Genomic DNA, 16041 nt, shown 5'->3' with positions numbered 1-16041 from the left:
ACCTATACTGAATACACTTTTAAAAAGCAAGGTGTAATTAAAAAAATTTTTTTAATGTTTATTTATTTTTGAGAGAGAGACAGAATGTGAGCAGGGGTGGGGCAGAGAGAGAGAGGGAGACACACAGAAGCTGAAGCAGGCTCCAAGCTCTGAGCTGTCAGCACAGAGCCTGACATGGGGTTTAAACTAGGGAACCATGAGATCACGACCTGAGCTGAAGTCATATGTTCAACCAACTGAACCACCCAGGCACCCCAAAGCAAGGTATAGTTTTAACTGTTGAACTGGCAAAAAATTTTAAAGTTTAATAATATCCAGTGTTGACAAAAGACATAGGGAAAACCACAGACATAAACTCTGGCATAGGGAATAAATTCCACACAATACTTTTGGGAAGCATTTGGTGAATGTAAATATTTACATGTTATAACGTGTGGTCTAGCATTTCTTTTCCTAGAAATTTACCATTTTACCTGCACAAATATGCATATTTATGTGTGTGTGTGTGTGTGTGTGTAAAGGTTTAGCTGCAGCATTGTTGAATGCATAAAAACATGCAAAGTTAAATTCTCATAAACAGTCATCTGGTTAGATAAGTTATCATAAGCCATTAAGTGGAATGTTATGAAGCTATACAGAGAGATCTTCCCAGCCCTTGAGGTGGCTCCCTCACTGACACACTCAAGGGCCTCTTTTTCAGAGAGGCCTTACCTGTACATCCCCACTACTGGTGTCTGTTCTTTCTCCTTTTACCTAGCTTTACTTCGCTTCACAGCCTTTAGCAGCACCTGACATTCCACTGTTATCTGTTTGCCTGCGGTCTACTTCTCCCATGAGGGTGCAACCTCTAGGTGAGTAGGGACTTTGTCCGTTCTACTAAAAGCAGTATCTTTAGCATCTAACACAATGGTAAGTAAAGAGTGAGCATTTAGTAAATACTTGTTAAATAAGCTGTTGCAGACATGGAAAGATGTTCAAGGCACAGTGTTAATGGAAAAAAGCAAGTTAAATAAAAGTGTGAAGCATAACTTTTTGGTTACAAAGAGAGTATATGCAATTTTTGCTTTTCTCTGCAAGGAAAATTTTAAAAAGAATCAATTATCTTTAAAAAAAAAAAGTAAAAAAAAAAAACAAACAAAAAAACCCTGCTCCATAAGATCTTTTACAAATTAAGAATAACCTCGGGGCGCCTGGGTGGCGCAGTCGGTTAAGCGTCCGACTTCAGCCAGGTCACGATCTCGCGGTCCGTGAGTTCGAGCCCCGCGTCAGGCTCTGGGCTGATGGCTCGGAGCCTGGAGCCTGTTTCCGATTCTGTGTCTCCCTCTCTCTCTGCCCCTCCCCCGTTCATGCTCTGTCTCTCTCTGTCCCAAAAATAAATAAAAAACGTTGGGAAAAAAAAAAAAAAAAGAATAACCTTGTTGGCATTAATATTATAACCTGAAGATATATCCAGGTTGCCTAAATTATGAAGACCAAACAATTTAAGAGAATGTCAAACAAATGATTTAATTACCTTTCAAGGGTCTTCTTTAAATTGTGATTTGAAAATGTTTAGCTTTTTTTCTGATTAAGTCACTATTAAAAAAATCAAGAAACTTTGCAGTATTTAAGCGAATTATTTATGTCTCAAAGTTTAAAAAAAATCTTCAATAACATGGAAAAATTATTCACTTTATACACCAAAACCTTCTTTCCACAAACAAAAGAAGAAAATCTCCTATCTTCATAGAGAAAGCAATCTGCTTATCACTCAAAACTTTAATCATAATTTAAGTGGAATTGATTAAAAAATAAAGTAACAAACACAAAAATTTCTTCTATAGTTTCAGTACAGATAATTTTTATTAATACTATAGTGTGAACTTAATATATCATGCTTTGTGATATAAAGGTGACTAAGCCAGATTCCGTGCCCTCAAGGAGCACGCCTAGGGGAGATAAAATCCACAAACATTTACAACTCAACAGAAGTACAACCTAGAACAAGCTCAGAGAAAGTGATGGCTCTTGGTGTTTGGGGCAGCTGCTACATACTGAAATAATTACAAATGCAATAAACTCTATTTGATACAAGTCAGAAACAGAGCTTCTCATGCATTATTTACATTCACCACAAAACTCATTCAGAAAGTTCCTCGTTGGCATTTTCAACAGATTCACTCTGGATTAGCAAACAGGTCACTGCGGGTACATGTGATAAATGGGCGCACGCATACATGTTTATAGTTTCTACCCCCCTCCCCAAACATTACAAATATCACATAAAATGTTTCTTGTGCCAGCAAAGAAAAACACCTGGTAAAGAGTTTAGGGCTCATACTGAGATATAAGAAAAATAGACCCCAGGTAGCCAGAAGCTTTTCCAGCAGATGAACACGCAGGAACGAGTTACTCTTTGCCAAAGATGTCTCTATTTTGTAATCAATAAAAAATACTTTTGAAGTGTGAGCCTTCACTAAGAGTTTTACTTTAAGGTCCAGAAGATAAACTCACAGAATTCTCTACCTCTACCTTTGCATTTTGTTGTTCTTTTTCTGCTAATGAGGAATCACCACAAAACCCAGCCTACCAACTACAGAGTTACTCTATTTTAAAAATCTTTAGCTCCATTTATATTTATACTTTCTTCAGTTCTAAACACAAAAGTTTGTTTCTTCGTGGTCTAGTTTCCTGGGCTTACCATTCACACTCTCCATATCCTATATGTGGAAGATAACATAATAAACATGCAAACAAAAAAAGCATACAAAGATCTTGACGAACACAACAGCAAATATTAAAACAAACACAAGCAGAAACTCACCTACTGGTATTGAAAGACTAAATGAAGATATTCTGTGCAGCAAGTCTCTATCGCTTAGCTGTTACTATTTAGAGCAGAGGTCTGGCTTCTCTCTAAATTTAGCAATCCACGCTACATTATAATCTGCTCCAGTGAGGGTCAGGCTTTATAAGGCACTCACTGAAGCTGTGGCAAAAGAGAAGCAAGGGCACTTTGAATAAGAAACTGTGCTAGTTTAAACCTGGGAAAGTAACAAAAAGTAACAAAGACAGCTCTATTAGGCCAACATCAAAAGCTTATTTTTATTGGGTTGCATTACAATTTACAACTTGACAACAACGAGAAATACATACTTATGTGTGTATGTGTCTATGTGTATGTATTTTAAAATCAGTTTTACAGAATCCTCAGAGACAAAACTTATGTGGGGTACAACCTATGCATGCATATATGTATGCATATAAAACTATAAGCCAAACACACAGACAAAATAAAAATAAGCTCATGCTGTCCCCCAAAATGGAAAAGCTCCAGGGTTTAAAATAGTATTATTCAAGAAAACTGTATGCAAAATGGTAAAACAAAATGGATTTAAATATTTCACCTGCCATCTAAGAGACTAAATTTCTCGGATATTCCACAAGATAAAAAAGACAGTGAAGTATTAAAATGATTCAATCAACCAAAATTCAAAACTAAGCACCCTATTCATGAAATAAACATTTTTTGAATACATTCCTATTTAAGTCTAAATGGAAAGAGTTTTAGGTTTAACATAATAGATCAATTTCACCCACCTCCCTTTATTAATATTCTAGCTGTCCTGGGTCCTTCGCAGATTCCATCCCTTACTCCCAACAGGACTCAGGGCCCAAGTGTGATGATGGGCCAGAATTTAGATGGACTGGCCTCTTGCCAACAGTGCACTAATTCCGCCAGTTGTCCAGCACACCATGAGTAGACTGCCCTGTTGTATGTGCTCTTGCTGGTGCTCTCCTTCTTTTATTCCCTTCATTTTGGAAAGAATGTGATCTGCCAGAGAAGGACTTCTTACTGTTCCTAAAAGGCGACGATTGTTCTTCTGGTCTGGATAATATTTGGAGTGTGATAATCTGCCTTATGTAATATATTACACTGCTAATATGCACATATAACTATGCTATCCAAACAACCTCAACTTTAGGAATACGCATACACAGGGGGTGCCTCGGTGGCTCAGTTGGGTGAGCATCTGACTTCGGCTCAGGTCATGATCTCACGATTCGTGGGTTTGAGCCCCACAAGTGGCTCTGTGCTGACAGCTCAGAGCCTGGAACCTGCTTCGGATTCTGTGTCTCCCTCTCTCTCTCAAATATAAACAAATAAAAATTAAAAAAAAAAAAAAGTCGTTTGGGAAAACAACTTGACCTTTAAGAATCATGAGTATGCACACAGGACAGTGGGGTGGAAATCTTCTGCAAAGGGATAAAAGAAAATTGTTTCGGCTCTGTGAGCCACATGGTCTGTTTCAACTACTCAATTCTGCTGTTATAGCCTGAAAGCAACCACAGACAATATGTAAACAGGTGGTCGTGACTGTATGGCAATAGAACTTTATTTACAGAAAACAAGTGGTAGATGAGGCTGGGCTCCCGGGTTGCAGTCTGCCATCCCCCGTTCTAATGCAGTGCGTCCAACAGGAGTGTCTGTGATGGTGGAAATGTTCTAGATTTGTACTGTCTAATACGGCAACTACTAGACACATGTAGCTGTTGAGCCCTTGAAATGTGGCTGGTGTAACTGAGGAATTAAAATTTAATTTTCATGAATTACAATGAAAATAGGCAATGTAGCCAGTCGTTACGGCAGGCAACCCAGTTCTAAAGCATTCATTATAGCCTAACACACTTCAATTTAATAAAAAGGTGAAAATACATACAAAGAATATGAAATTTTTAAATAAAGTGGCTTGGAGGAGCGTTTTGCCCAAATTTCAAAACCTGGTGGCTATTGTGAGAAAAGAAGAACCCATCAAACTTCCAAGTGAAACTCTCTCTGGGTAGTAAATAACCCTAGAGACAGTATGAAGGGGGGGGGAAAAAAAAAAAAGACTTTCCGTTCTAAGATAATAAAAGTTACCAGGCAGCAACATCATCTCCAAAGTATAAAGTGTTTGGGAACGGCACAGTAACACCAGCACACAAAACTGGCAATGTGACTGCCACTTCACAGCAACATTCCCATGAAGCACTTTGTGCTCAGGAGGAACGTTCAAGAACTACCTTTTATTCTATACTCCAAATGAGCGAAATAATGTACCATAAGAAGAATGAACTAAAAATTTCCCAAAGTTATAAACTCGTCTCCTTTCCATTAAAGCTAAAACTCTAGGAACATACATCATAAAATCCTTCACTGAAAGTTGTGTCCAGGAGTCATTCGGGTTCATAAAAATGATCTCAGAAGAAGCAAAAATAATTAAGTTGCTCTCTAAAAGTGTAAATTACTAACATTCTAAAGCAATAGACCAGATAAATGCCTACAATAACACTACACTTTGTTGCCAAGAACAACATTATCTTTTTAAATGTCCTTATGATTTTGTACCAAACAGCCTCTGTACTCAAAATCATCCCCAGCCTCTACAGAATTCTTCATTATATCTCCAGGCACATTCTATGTAAGCTTTAGTTTTTATAATAATTGGAAAAAAGAAAAAAACGAAATTTCAAATAGTAGCCTATCTATAAAAAAAAAAGTTTCTAAATAAAATCAGATATTCCCTTCTTTAGTACAAAAATACTAGTCACTCAAATGCCACTCTACTAAATACTGGTTCAGGTTATATACATATAAACATGGTACTGAGTCTTCTTACACAGTGAATGGCAAAAACATTTTCCCTCTAAAATCTAAAATAGTACGTTAAAAAAATACAGGCCAAGGTCACCTGGGTGGCTCAGTTGGTTAAGCATCTGACATCGGCTCGGATCATGATCTCGTGGTCTGTGAGTTGGAGCCCATGTCAGGCTCTGTGCTGACAGCTCAGAGCCTGGAGCCTGTTTCATGTTTCAGATTCTGTATCTCCCTCTCTCTCTGCCCCTCCCCCACTCACACCTGTCTCTCTGTCTCTCAAAAATGAATAAACAGTAAAAAAAAAAAATTTAAATATCACTATTATATTCATGTCCCATTTCCTCTTATCCTTAATGGTATGAAAGAACAAAAATAATCTTTCTTAAAGAGTACCAAACTTAATAATAGTTCTCCCCTCAAAAACTTACAACCATCTCCAGAGGGACATTAATGGTGGAAATTTAAATTGTGCTAAGCAACCACCTTACAAGGAAAGAGTGACCAAAACCCAAAGGAATTGTGCTGTGGAAAAAAAGCACTAAGAGCTTACTACGCATCTAAATCTTTTTATGATATAGAGGCATCATGATAAAATTTTCATTATCATATTTCCAGAACAATTTCACGCCTTACACTTATTAGCATATCTACCTTGGTTCTGAATGGTGATACTTTGCTTTCCTTTTAGCAAAAATAGAAATATTCTAAAAATCACATTTTAAGTATCAATGTACAACTTCTTCAGAGAAATAAATTAAGACAATGTGTAATGTCTGGGAATGCAAGCTGGTGCAGCCACTCTGGAAAACAGTATGGAGGTTCCTCAAAAAACTAAAAATAGAACTACCCTACGACCCAGCAATTGCACTACTAGGCATTTATCCACAGGATACAGGTGTGCTGTTTCGAAGGGACACATGCACCCCCATATTTATAGCAGTGTCATCAATAACAGCCAAAGTATGGAAAGAGCTGAAATGTCCATCGAGGGATGAATGGGTAAAGAAGATGTGGTATATATACACAATGGAGTATTACTTGGCAATGAAAAAGAATGAAATCTTGCCATTTGCAACTACGTGGATGGAACTGGAGGGTATCATGCTAAGTGAAATGAGTCAGAGAAAGACAAATATCATATGACTTCACTCACATGAGGACTTTAAGAGACAAAACAAATGAACATAAGGGAAGGGAAATAAAAATAATATAAAAACAGGGAGGGGACAAAACAGAAGCGACTCATAAATATGGGGAACAAACTGAGGGTTTCTGGAGGGGTTGTGGGACAGGGGATGGGCTAAATGGGTAAGGGGCACTAAGGAATCTACTCCTGAAATCATTGGTACACTATATGCTAACTAATTTGGATGTAAATTAAAAAAAAAAAAAAAAAAAAAAGACAATGTGCAATGTCACTTATTTCCTCTTAAGTGAAGTTATTTTATAAAACTTTTAGGAAGTTGAATAAAACCCTAAAATGCTTTCACTCTATCAATTCATGTCCTCTGCTTAATGTAGATTGTAAGAAGTAGTTCAGGGCATGCATATTCCCTTCTCTGGGCCCTTCTCCTTTCCCCAGATGGATTCTCTCCCCCAGATCCTTCCCTTCTTCCCTTAACAACTAACCAGGCATATTCATTCAACTTCACAGATAGTCTAATCTTACTGATGTGATTCTTAAAGTCTCTCAACACTTTGAAACACAAACACACACACACACACACACACACACACACACACACACACACCAGATATTTGTAAGAGCACACTTTGGCTTTTAGAAAACCAGGTTCTCAAAAATAATGTTTCAAAGTATTTTAATAGCAAAACGCCCCAAAACCTCTGTTCTAGGTAAGTTAAAACACTTAGAACTTTTGCCTACAAGCAAAAGTATTGTGATGACTGCATACCTACAATATTTCAAACCACAAATTCTAAGAATTTAGAGGAAATGGTGGCATAAAATAAGTAAATGCCCAAAGATTGGGCAGCTGTGGTTTAAATATATATTAATTTGTTAAGCATTATTCTAGAGCAGTGATCTCATTCTGGGGTAATTATGTGCCCTGTAAGGGAACATGTGGCAATGTCTGTAGATATTCTTTTGTCATGCTGGGGAAGTGCGGATGCTACTGAAATCTAGCAGGTAGAGGATATAGGTGCTGCTAGTAATGGACAATGCACAGGAGAGCCCCCCCCCCCCCCAACAAAGGGTTATCTGGTCCAAAATCTTAATTGTGCCAAGGTTAGAAAATCCCATACTAAAAAGGAAAAAAAAATTGTGAGCAAAACCAGAGACAGCCTATGCTCTCCAGAGTTAAAAGCTGTGCACATACATCTAAACATACCAGAGCAGTAACCAGGCAGATATTTCCTTGAGTGACTTATTTCTGTTTGCCAAACATTGATGTTAATTTTAGAGAAAACACATTTATCACTGAGTAGCTTGTCATAACTAAAATCAAAAGTGCAATCAGTATACAAAATAAATGCTTGCCACAGTCTTTAATACTAATTGCTGTCTTTCCACATGGATAATTGTGCATCCTCTGATGATCAGGCGGAAGACGGAGGGTAGGTAACAATGTGGGATTGAAGAGGGAGGCAGAAAATGCGGAGGGCGAGCGAACAAACTTTCCCTACTTACGGATATCACAGCACTGAGATAAAAAGACCACAAGGAAAAGATAAAAAGTATATGACTGAAAACTACAACTGTTTAATTTTTTGGACTTGGAGAAAACAATGATGTGTTAAGTAGAAACAGAAAAAAACCTAAACGCCCACCAAATTCTATATACATGATACAATCTAAGCTACACAAAACACACGTGGTCAAGAGAGTGCATAGAGTTCAGGGAGCATTTTATTCCTGTTCCGTTATTTGTCTGTATTTTCTATAATGTAAGAATGCATAGCCTTTTTAATTAGAAAAATTGCATGTTTAAATGGAAACTCTTTAACCTCTTTTGAAGTTTAAAGCAATCCCCAAAGTGTGGCAATAATATCTGTGCATAAGGAGAAATATGACCCAGGCTCTAAATATCATTTCCTACTAAAGAACAAAGGTCTCTTGGATAAATGACTGATTCCAAGGTTAGAGCAGGGAAGATTCAATATGATACTCAGAAGTCATGTGTCAGAAAGTACTGAATGGCTTTTAACAAAGAAAGATAAAAATAGATCAAACTACATAAAAACTATCCTGAGGACAATCCACTGACATCACCTGAGAAAATGTGGCCACAAAAATAATTAACAACAGCATGGAGAATAACTCAGTGAGTAAAATAAGAATCTGGAGGTCCAGACTCATTTATTTTAGCTAAAAGAAACAGATCAGTGCACAAGGGAAAGAGAAGTAATTAGACATAAATGTAAGTTTTCTTTTCAGTAGAATGCCAATGGATACATACAGAAGGAAACATGGAGTTAGAAAATCATTTTGCCAAAAACTGATTCTTGCAAGGATCATCAATGGATGCTAAAAGTGCCCTGACACACTGTGTGTGTGTGTGCATGCGCATATGTAGAGGTGCTTGATGATCAACAGGATATTCGAAAAGCCTCAAAGCATCTTCACATCAGTTACAAAAAGAAAATGCTAACTCTGCAGAGCAGCAACAAGATAACACCTTAACCCAGGGACAACAGACATCACATGACTCCAGACAGTTTACAGTTAGAACAGGATATTATCTGCATGGCATTCCAAACAAAAACGCATGATCTGAATCTAATGATGAGGAAACAAAGGCACATCTAGGGACATTCTCCAACACAACTGGCCTGTGTTCTTCAAAAATGTTAATATCTCAAAAACAAAAACAAAAACAAAATAAAAACAAAAATCAAAGAACTATAGCAAATTAAAGGAGAATCAAAAGTACATTACTAAATGCAGCATGTAATCCTTGAGTGCATGCTGTACTGTGAGGAATTATATACATATTATGTGTGTGTGTGTGTGTATGTGTGTGTCTATACACACACACACGTAATGTATTTAGGATAGTACTGGGGGTAATTGATGAAACTGGAGTGTAGACTATGGCGGTAAGTATGGTATCTATTATAAATTCATTGAATTTTACTATTGTACTGTGGTTCTTTAAGAGAAATATCTTGTAAAGAAATATGCTCTGATGAAAAAAGGGGCAAAGTGTATACAACCTCCTTTTACATGGATCAGAAATAAAGTGACTATGTAATTATAGAACCAAGGAGCAAAGGCAAACATTGGAAGACATACATGCTTTAGCGAATGAGGGTGGGCAACAAGAGTAATTCAGGGAGCTGAAAAAGCCCAAGAACCTAAAAAACACAGGGATTTTGTATTTTTTGGGACTGCTTAGAAATAAAGCTTGCCATAGAGAGAGTTACTCTAACTTCCCAGATCCTTCAGAATTTGGTCAGCTGTGATATAGGAAATTACCCTGCTGTATTGATTGCACACTCCAGTAAAAAAGCAAACAAACAAACAAAATAAAACCCAACTCTAGATTTGAAGATCCTTAGAATACATTACTCTGGTTAATGTATTTCTATTTGTTCCATGTACAGTATTACACCCAAACGGTTTTACTGTAACATCATAATGAGGGTTCTTTATACTGCTGCACATACAGACTACACAAAATCCTTGGCATAGCAAGCTATATGACCTGCTTAGCAATGCCCTGCACTACGTATGTTATTCCTGCCATGGAAGTAAATATTCTACATTACAGTCCTAATTGAGGAGAGATTCAGAAGGATGATATGAAAGAAACTATTATTAAGGATTACCATCATAGAAAGAGTAAAGTCAGCATTAAAAAAATGTGTATGTATGCAAAATATGTGAGGGTTTTTTTTAAGTGTTTTATTTATTTTTGAGACACAGAGACAGAGTACAAGTGGGGGAGGGGCAAAGAGAGAGGGAGATACAGAATCTGAAGAAGGATCCAGGCTCTGAGTTGTCAGCACAAAGCCCGAGGCGGGGGTTTGAACCCACGAACCGTGAGATCATGACCTGAGCCGAAGTTGGGTGCCTAACCGACTGAGCCACCAGGGTGCCCCAGATGTGAGGTTCTTAAAGCTAAGAAGTTCCAGCTTTGAGTAATTCAAAACAAATACCTAAAGGCAAAATTATGGTTCCTAAACAGAAAAGGCTTCTAAAATTTTTAAATAAAACAGGCCATTATTTTTTCTATATATCTAGAAAATATTTATCTAAGCAAAAACCACCTAAGTACAAAATACTACATAATAACTGATTAAGGGGTGCCTGAGTGGCTCAGTTGGTTAACCATCTGACTCTTGATTTTGGCTCAGGTCATGATCTCACACTTCTTGGAATCCAGTCCCATGGCAGCCTCGTGTTGGAATCTGTGCCGACAGTGTGGAGCCTGCTTGGAATTCTCTCTCCCTCTGTCTCTGCTTCTCCCCTGCTTGTAGGTACATACACTCTCTCTATCAAAATAAACAAACATTTAAAAAAAAATGATTAAAAAAAGATATATTCCAGAATTTTCCTATCAAATTACTTTTTTCCTTCAATACAGGCAATGAAAATATTTTTCAAAAAGCAATTTAAAACACTTATTGATGGGGTGCCTGGCTGGCTCATTTGGTAGAATGTGTGACTCTTCATATCAGGATTGTGAGTTCAAGTCCCACATTGTGTGTAGAGATTACTTAAATATAAATATTTAAATAAACTTAGAACAATTTATTGAAGGGCACCTGAGTGGCTCAGTTGGTTAAGCGTCCAACTTCGGCTCAGGTCATGATCTCATGGTTTGTGAGTTCAAGTCCCGCTTCGGGATCTGTGCTGACAGCTCAGAGCCTGGAGCCTCCTTCAGATTCTGTGTCTCCCTCTCTCTTCCCACCCCCCCCACCCCCCCCCTGGCTTGTGCTCTCTCTTTCAAAAATAAATAAATATTTTAAAAAAATGTATCAATCAACTGAATTATCAACAGAATAAAAATAAAATCTCACAAGTTGATGATTTGGAAGGGCTATATCTATCAAGATATGATTTTATGTTACCCTTTGTTTACCTTATTAACATATGGTCATACCATTTATATTATAATGCATACCACTCGATTACTTCAATAAGGTGTGAAAAAATACTTTTTATAGAGAAAATAATTCCTTAAAAATTGATAATAAGATCAGTTCATCATATACCCATGGTTGCACATTTAGAGAAAATAAGGAAAACAGATGGAGATAAAATATCTATAAATCTAACTTTAAGTAATGGCCACTGTATACATTTTAACATACTGCATAATTCTCTATTAGGTTGGTACCTACACACAGAAAATATTTAAATCCAATTCTATCACCTTTTCTAACGTTACAGCAAAGAATAACCTAAAAAATGTCCTTGCATTAGAACTTGCAGTTACAAGATTTGATTCAATGACATCCTCTAGGATCTTTATTTTATTTTGTTTATTTTTTAAAGTTTATTCGCTTATTTTTGAGAGAGAGAGAGAGAGACAGAGAGCAAGCGGGGAGGGACAGAGAGAGGGAGAGACAGAATTCCAAGCAGGCTCTGCACTTGAACCACCCAGACGCCCCACAGGATCTTTATTTTAAAACCTATGTGTTCTAAGGGGGCTCCGGGGGCTCAGACAGTTAACCATCCAGCTCTTGATTTTGGCTCATCATGATCTTGCAGTTTGTGGGATCCAGCCCCTCATGGAGCTCTGCACTGACAGCGTGGAGCCTGCTTGGGATTCTCTCTCTTTCTCTCTCTCTCTCTCTCAGTATAAATAAACTTAAAAAAATTAAAAGCCATGTGTTCCAATGCATCACTTTAGGAAAATCAGAATCATTTTATTTTATTGGACTCTGTGAAACTGTAAAGTACCACTAACACACTGATGGCATAAAAATTAACAGTATAAAAGGGCATAAAAGTGAAAAATAAAGACCACTTTCCAACTTTCACTCATAATCTTATGTCCATGGAGTAGCATTCCACTCCATGTAAACAATAACAAATTTAAACCTTTAAGATTGTCTGACTTGTATCCTTTCAAAAAATGTCTATGCGTATATGTCAACAAATTCACATACGTGTGTGTATAGAAAATGGGTTGAACATTTACGATGAGCACCCAAGATATGCCAGACCATGTGCTATCAAACGATCCATAAATTCATCAGTTGTACCACGTGCACTACTCCGAGGGGAGATGAGGACAATGGCAAAGGCTAGGTATGTATGGAAATAGAAGGTATACCAGAAATCTCTGCACCTTCCCCTTAATCTAGTATAAACACAAAACTGCTCTAAAAAAGTAGTCTTTAAAAAAAAAAAAAAAAAAAAAAAAGAATCAGCAGGGAGTAGTGCCAAATTCCAGAGAGCAAATCATTTTATTAAAGTTGATTTTGTGTCAGATGCAAAACTGGTAGGAGTCTATATGACTACTTGTTCAAGTGGGAAGTTAGAAGATAAAGTTATAGAAATGGGGATTGAAGTATATTCCATTCTTCTCTTAACCAAGGAGAGGAAAAGAGAATCTTCTAGAAAAAGGATTACACCCCTGACTAGTAACCAGTGGGAGAATTTTGCTTTGGAGGATTTGCTTAAAAAACATGATCATGGATTTTCAGGAAACTCAAAGGTGGTGGTGGGCAGGCATCCAAACATTTCCACATTTACGAGTTCTCTCAACCAAGCCTGCAACCATTCCCCCCACCCCCCTCACCCTGCCCAGAAGGGGACCTGCCCAGGCCTGTCTGGCAGATGAAGCCTTATTTGAAGGGTGGCACAAAAATCACTTACCATCCACATGAGTATTTCACAATTGCCAAAGCACGAACTGAATAGAAATGTCAAAGCCAAGCCCCGGACTTGGTGGTATACAGCACACTGATGATATGGGACTGTATTCCTTGGAATAATTTTAATAGCAGTGGACTACATAAATTCAAATGTAAAAAGACAAAATCCCCAAACACTGAACAAAAAGTAGCATAGACCTATAAATTCTCAAGTACATTTTTTTTTTTTTTAAGGTTCAAACATAAAGAGAATAGCTTGTTTGTATTTATTTATCAAACATACGACTGGTACTAGTCGACAGGAATTCAACAGGGGTTAATCAGACAGGTTGCACAGTGCTAGTTTTCTACCAAGTGGAGGTTTAACCCAAGCACTGCACAAAAACCTGGGGAGTGCGAGTTAACAAGAATTAATAGTCTCCAGTATGTTAAAATAATCCCATGATGCATTTGAGCTGTGGTTGTGTTTATTAATGTTTTAACAATTAAATATGTTTTACTTTTTTTTTTTTTTTTAAGTTTATGGAATTGAGAGAGACAGAGACATCATGAGTAGGAGAGGGGCAGAGAGAGAGAGAGAGAGAGAGAGATAAACCCTAAAGCTCCTCGGTGACAGCACAGAGCCCAAGACAGGGCTCAAACTCACAAAACCATGAGATCATGACCTGAGCTGAAACAAAGAGTCGGATGCTTAACCAACTGAGCCACCTAAGTGCCATGTTTTTTTTTTTTTTTTTTTTTTAACTTTTTAACTTACAAGTGATAGCCATGAAGCATAGAACCCTTTGAAAACCAGGGACCCAAAACCCAGATCTTCATCTAACAATCCAATAAAGCGCTGATGTGTCAAACCACTTGCTTGAGGTCATGCATTCCATTATAACATTGGTGATAAAGCAGAGATAAAAAGCAAAAAATGCCTTCCCTTCAGGGGCTTCCATACTGGGACCAGTCAGGGCCAGAACCTGATCAACCTGGTTTCCATTCAGTGCACTTTCCAAAAAGCCAACCAAAGTTGTAGCATGGGCTAGGGCAATTATTTACATGATACTCGAAGGCAGTTTTTTCATTATTTGCCTCATAGACTTTACGGTTTAGAATTAGATAGAGTAAAGCATAAATATTAATTTTCAAGGCTAGTTCAGCACTTGGATAAATTGAACTGGCACAGGCTACCTCCCAAATGCCAAGTGGTTTTCCACGGAGTTCCGTTACGGAAACATGTATCTTTAGTGAGAGGATTTAACAAAAGTCCTGCTTCTGAGAGACATGTAAATAAGAAATCTATGGCACCATGGTTTCTAGTATCACAGGAGCTGGTTATCACATTGTTTCCTGCAGAGGCTCACCTCTAACAAAAGCACAATCTTCACACTCCTCAATACCAAAGCCAGACACCTTTCCCCTAGGCAGCAGTTTCCTCTGTCCGTGCAACGTGGGGTTCTCCTTCCTGTTTATAATAACCTCATTCTATTACCTCGTGTACTGAGAAAAACACGTGCCATTTTTTTTTTCTTAGAAACGATCACAAAAAAAAAAAAAAAAAAAAAAAAAAAAAAATCCAGGAAGCTGTCGAAGTTAGTTTGAAAAGAAGTAAGGTCCTCTGTGCAAATAAATGAACAAGAACAGGAGGACAGTAGAATATTCTAACACTGCTCACCCACCAGTGGCTTAGGATATATTCTCTGCAGTGTGTAACAGTTTGTATTCCTTCTGATTACTCACCTCTGCCTGGTGGTTTTCTTGATATTTATTTAAAAGTCCTCAAAGATAATAGTACATCTAACCACTGTTTTTTGAAAGTCCTCATCTGACATAAAATCTGAAATATGAATAGACAAAATATAATTCTACATCTTTCAAACACTTTGCTCAACATAGGACAAATCGTTCCACTTGGCATTTAACTGCCCCAAAAACACACTTGCTGAAGAGACCTATGGCATCAGCATCAACATTAGAGTGAGCTAAGAATGAGAAGTACTTTTGCGCATACTCTTCTCATATCAGTACATGTTATATTACAAAATCAGAAATTATTCTAAGTCATGTGTTTTATTCCCTAGTAGATGCAGAGGGAAGATACTGCAGAAACTCCTAATGACAACCACAATCCTGCATTAAAATGGTTCACATTAATCTGATTATTACATCCCTGTTTTATCTCTCAGGTGTAACTGTTTCAGCAACATCTCTAATCCACTGAATAAAAGTAGGAAAAAAATATATCAGAACAGTCCAACTGCAAAGAAGTCAAAGTGAGAGAATAAAAACTCCTAAAATTCCCTTAAGGCATAGATTTTAAGAATTCCATGGATCAGAGATTCAGAAATATTTAAAAACTAAACTTCAGAAAGAATTTCCTGCTTATTTTCTAGGTATTTGTATTTTAGTTATTTTGGAAAATTTCAAAGCATATTGTAATCAAGGACAAAATATTCCAATAGGTGGCCTTTTCTCTTCCATTGTTTGTTTTCATGTCTATTATCAGCTTCCTGCTACCACCAATGCTGAAGATAGTGGTTTGTACTTTTGGATGTAGTCTTAAACATGTGATGTCACATTTTATAAACTACTGGAGAGCAAGAACATATGATCAAAGTGTGCTTTAAAATATAATCTACTACTTTCAT

At 37.3% G+C, this 16041-nt stretch overlaps 1 protein-coding gene across 2 annotated transcripts in view; it reads right to left on the bottom strand.

The window, feature by feature from the left end:
- The window catches only part of BZW2 (basic leucine zipper and W2 domains 2), a 63843-nt gene that overhangs the window by 40684 nt on the left and 7118 nt on the right, over nucleotides 1–16041 (bottom strand). The window contains exon 1 of one of the 2 annotated variants that reach the window (XM_030308048.1): nucleotides 2804–2847. The exons of the other annotated variant lie outside the window; for it this stretch is intronic. The gene's annotated coding sequence lies outside the window, so the exon portion shown is untranslated. Of the gene's footprint in view, nucleotides 1–2803; nucleotides 2848–16041 lie in introns of those variants that run through there. 2 annotated transcript variants of the gene reach the window in all.

The sequence above is a fragment of the Lynx canadensis genome, chromosome A2 (assembly GCF_007474595.2).
Source record: "Lynx canadensis isolate LIC74 chromosome A2, mLynCan4.pri.v2, whole genome shotgun sequence".
Taxonomy (NCBI): domain Eukaryota; kingdom Metazoa; phylum Chordata; class Mammalia; order Carnivora; family Felidae; genus Lynx; species Lynx canadensis.
Note: the sequence above shows the minus strand (reverse complement) of the source record. Positions and strands in the feature narration are given on the sequence as shown.